The 5000-nt window shown below is 36.7% G+C and overlaps 2 long non-coding RNA genes across 4 annotated transcripts in view; both read right to left on the bottom strand.

Moving 5' to 3' along the window:
* The window catches only part of LOC135099131 (uncharacterized), a 1565-nt gene extending 939 nt beyond the window's left edge, over positions 1–626 (bottom strand). The window contains exon 1 of the long non-coding RNA XR_010267696.1: positions 1–626. This exon is cut by the window's left edge and continues 556 nt beyond it. This is a non-coding gene — a long non-coding RNA (uncharacterized LOC135099131).
* The window catches only part of LOC135099137 (uncharacterized), a 160177-nt gene that overhangs the window by 48137 nt on the left and 107040 nt on the right, over positions 1–5000 (bottom strand). The window contains exon 4 of one of the 3 annotated variants that reach the window (XR_010267706.1): positions 4939–5000. This exon is cut by the window's right edge and continues 1770 nt beyond it. The exons of the other annotated variants lie outside the window; for them this stretch is intronic. This is a non-coding gene — a long non-coding RNA (uncharacterized LOC135099137). Of the gene's footprint in view, positions 1–4938 lie in introns of those variants that run through there. 3 annotated transcript variants of the gene reach the window in all.

Here is a 5000-nt window from a genome sequence, read left to right as displayed (position 1 = left end):
AGTAATGAAATACCTGTTGAGATACGTAAGCCCGTACTCTGAAGCGCTTTCCTCTCACCACAACTGTTTTCAAAGGCCACAGAGAGAGAGAGAGAGAGAGAGAGAGAGAGAGAGAGAGAGAGAGAGAGAGAGAGAGAGAGAATTTTTTTTAATGCTTTTATTCACAAAAAAAAAAAAAAAATACAATATAATTTGTGAAAAAGACTGTTGATCCCTGATGGACAGTCTTATCAGGATGATGTTTGAATACATAAATAGATTAAATGTAAAATCACAGCATTTCTATGCACTAGTTATAGGTATTTTTACCAGCGCATCAGAATATCAAACGCTATCAAACAGTGTTTGATGTTCTTGCTTGGTTTAACCAAACTTTTTTTTTTTTTTTCTTTAGAAAAGAGGGGTGAAGAATAAGAGTTAGTATAGAAGAAGTATAAAGGTTAGAAAATATTGAAAGACCGTAGAAGAGAAAAGTTGGTGGGCTAACCACCTTGCTATTTTTGTGTGATGTTTTGTATGAGAAGCGTCCCTTCCCAATCAACAAGATTGTTCTTTTCTTTCTTTCTGTGTCCTATTTCCGTTTCTCTGCCTTGTGTTTTACATATGAAATATGTGTTTGAGTTAGTTTTCTTTCCTTATTTATATATATATATATATATATATATATATATATATATATATATATATATATATATATATATATATATATATATATATATATATATATATATATATATATATATATATATATATATATATATATATATATATATATATATATATATATATATATATATATATATATATATATATATATATATATATATATATATATATATATATATATATATATATATATATATATATATATATATATATATATATATATATATATATATATATATATATATATATATATATATATATATATATATATATATATATATATATATATATATATATATATATATATATATATATATATATATATATATATATATATATATATATATATATATATATATATATATATATATATATATATATATATATATATATATATATATATATATATTTTTTTTTTTTTTTTATTTAATCTGTGATTATATATTATATTATATATTTATGAAGATTATATATTTATGAACTCCTTATATACATTGCAAGGTAAGTAATTTATGAATGTGTAATATATGTGTTAATATAGTGTGTAGGTGTACTGTGTGCATGCTTCATGTGATGGCACAGGACGGGCTGTGTCTCCCTGTTGCACCATAGGTGGAGTCAAGCGGAGATTCCACCACTATTCCCCTCGCTAACACCACGCAACTCTTCACCCCCCAAGATGTGGTTCCCTGATGCCAGCGACTCAGGACGAGGTGCAACTCCCTCACTTAGCTCCGCTAGCTGGAGGCCTGCGAGCCCTTCCAGTGGCCGGAACCCCTCGACGGCGGACTTTTGGGTGGAGCTGGCGCTTAGCCCTGTCACACCAGCCCACCGCCGACTCAGGGCGCGGAGTAGGAGAGGAGCTCAGCCGCGTATCCAGTGTGAAGCAAGTGTAGGTGTATGTTGTGTAGTGTGTTGGTGCAACACAATGTTCTTTCCCTTTCAGATGTCCTGTTTATGGTGTGTTCTGGTGTACGGACATCCTCAGGTAAGTTGGCACAGGAAGTATGTAGGTAAGTGAATCAAGGTAAGTATGTATTGTCGGTTGGACTGTTAGTAAATTGGTTAAATTAACCAAACGCCTGGGACACGTTTGATACACGGCAGCGAATCTGCCCAGAATAACAAACACGCACTGTGATTGGCTGAAAGGTATTGCCATTCTTTTCACATTTAATAATCACGATTCTGAGGCTCTAAGGATTATGATAATTGTTTTATATGAAAAGAAGATCAAAGTAGTAACTTGTTCCTAGCATTAGAATTCAAAAGAATTGTCCATAAGACTTGAAATAAATGGTTGTGTCGTCTTGTGATACGTCGACACTGTTCAGACATGTCTAGTGAGGGACGTCCGTGGCAGTTCATGTGGTTGTGACTTCGTCTTCCAGTTATGTGAACTTGGTATAGTTTATGCTATATTTCTGTATAATACTTGCTGAAAAATAAGAATTAAAGGATCACCTTATTGCTGTATGCTACTGATATCAGTATTAAAGCAAATATATCGGAGAAATGATATTTGTTTTGAAATGCTGCTGCGATAACACCAACATTGCGTGCATCATGGACGCTCCATTGTTGTAGCTGTTCTGTGTAGCGGCATCACGACGATTTCATTCCACATTTTAACATTCCACAGAACATTTTAAATAACACTATCATATCCCCTCTTATACATCTCCTCTCAAATGAAAACATGTTTAATTCCTTTAATATATCTCTATACTCCAGGCGCTTTAATGCTGGTATCATCCTAGTTACTCTTCTCTGAACTGCTTCTAACATGTTAATATCCTGCCTATAATGGGGTGACCAGGCCTGTATGCAATACTCTAACTGGGGCCTAACATATGAATTATATAAGCTACGCACCACTTCCTTACTTTTATAACTAACATTTCTATTTATAAAACCCAGGATCCTATTTGCCCTATTTCTTGCTTCTAAACATTGCTTTGAAAATTTCATAGTCCTGTCTATCACTACACCTAAATCCTTTCCTTCCTCCACTGCCTCTAGCCAACATCCCTCCATCTCATAGCTAAAGTTTGTTGTCTTTACCTAAATGCATAACCTGACACTTTTAGAATTAAACTCCATCTGCCACCTGTCTGCCCATGCTATCAGCCTGTCCAGGCCTCGTTGTATTCTGTAATTGTCCTTTTTAACCCTGTACTGCACATGCTATCTTAGTATCATCTGCAAACTTTGAGACTTTTCTACTAATTCCTATATCTAAATCATTAATATACACCAAGAAAAGAAGAGGTCCTAGCACTGATCCTTGGGGTACCCCACTAACCACTTCTTTCCACTCAGACATTGCCCCATTTAATACTACTCTCTGTTTCCTATCAGAAAGCCATGGGAAAGTGTATGAGTATACTCTTGGACCTATACCGGTACTTCTAATGGTTTTTCATTATTGTCAGTGACTGCTATGTTAATGCATCAAAGCAGCGTAAATTTATCATTTTTTTTTTTTTTTTGTAAATCTCCAGAGAACCCTTAGTATACAAATAGTTAAAATTAGTATTGGTCGACTATAATTACCTTTCCATGAAGTCACAAGCTACTGCTGCTGCTACTGCTACAGCACCCATATCTGCCTCTGGCTGCATTTCTGCCACGCTTGCAACTGCCAATAGAGGCATCATAGGTCCTGATAGAAGAGACTGGTTTTCCTCATCTTCCAGATAAGTATCAGAGTCGGTGCTGCTGTCCATTATCTCGTCCCTTGACTCACTTCTCGTAGTCTGGCTTTGTTGATACTCAAACTTCCCACCACGGCTGCTGTCTGTGTTATGATCCGTACGACAGTTTTTCCGAGACGGTGCGAGCGAGAGTCGTCTGGTAGCACAGTAGTCGTGTTTACCAAAACCCAGCCGAAACATCAAACAGTGTTTGATATTCTGATGCGCTGGTAAAAAACGCCTTTAGGAACAGAGAGAGAGAGAGAGAAAGAGAGAGACGCTCATAACCCCCACCCTTTCTTATCTGTTTTCTCTCGTTGTTGACGTGATCTCAAGTTAAATGGGAAAAGTTTTGACCAAGTTTCCCATTTAATATCGTTCACTGGGGAGGCATGACATTTATTTATTTTTTTTTATTTTATTTATTCATTAATTTATTTACATTTTATGCCGTGTTGGCAATAAAACCTCTCTCTCTCTCTCTCTCTCTCTCTCTCTCTCTCTCCTCTCTCTCTCTCTCTCTCTCTCTCTCTCTCTCTCTCTCTCTCTCTCTCTCTCTCTCTCTCTCTCCAGAGCTTAATGCTGTGCCTTAGTATAAAAAAAAAAAACAAATAAAACAGTTACGTAATGATGTAACCTAACCTGACCTGAACTACCCGTGTGTGTGTGTGTGTGTGTGTGTGTGTGTGTGTGTGTGTGTGTGTGGTGTGTGTGTGTGTGTGTGTAGTGTGTGTGTAATGTTTCGTCTGGTGTTTATGTTTATGTTCAGGCAATGTGCAACTCCTGGCTGTGGTCAATATCTGTGTGGTGTGTGTGTGTGTGTGTGTGTGTGTGTGTGTGTGTGTCGGTAGTGAAGCTGGCGTGTGATGAGAACAGTTAAGGTCTGAGGACTAGTTAGGTTGGGGTGTCAAGAATTACTTAGAGGCTAGATTAATTTTCTTCCTGTTCGTTCTTTGAGGTCACAGATGGGTTTAATTAATGATGTTGCCCGGCACACTTGGGAATGTGTTACGGAGTGTTGTGGCGCTCCGCAGTCTGGCCAGCAGTGTGATCAGGAGAGTACACACTATTGCATGGTGAGGAATGTGGCACAGATTACACATTATTATAGAACACTACAGACACGTGTGTGTGTGTGTGTGTGTGTGTGTGTGTGTGTGTGTGTGTGTATGACACACACACACACACACACACACACACACACACCTTTTAAGCAGGCAAGGTTCATTGGTGCAACTCTTTTCTGCATTACTCACCTTCTGCTGGATTTCCTTTATCTGTCTGTCTATCTGTCTGTTTGTCTTGGAAAGCTCCTTGGCTGCATAATGCAAAAAAAAAAAAGAAAGAAAGAAAAAAAAATATATTTCATCTGCTTGAGAGATGGGTTGTTGTTGTTGTTGTTGTTGTTGTTATTGTTGTTGTTGTTGTTGTTGTTGTTGTTGTTGTTGTTGTTATATATTTTTTTATTTATTGGTTGCTGTTGTTCTCCTCCTCCTTCTCTTTCTTTTCTTCTTCTTCTTCTTCTTCTTCTTCTTCTTCTTCTTCTTCTTCTTCTACTACTACTACTACCACTACTACTACTATTACTACTACTACCGCCAGAAGGCGGCAAATGTTGTTTTAGACCCACACGATGAC

The sequence above is a fragment of the Scylla paramamosain genome, unplaced genomic scaffold (genome assembly GCF_035594125.1).
Source record: "Scylla paramamosain isolate STU-SP2022 unplaced genomic scaffold, ASM3559412v1 Contig106, whole genome shotgun sequence".
In the NCBI taxonomy this organism is placed as follows: domain Eukaryota; kingdom Metazoa; phylum Arthropoda; class Malacostraca; order Decapoda; family Portunidae; genus Scylla; species Scylla paramamosain.
Note: the sequence above shows the minus strand (reverse complement) of the source record. Positions and strands in the feature narration are given on the sequence as shown.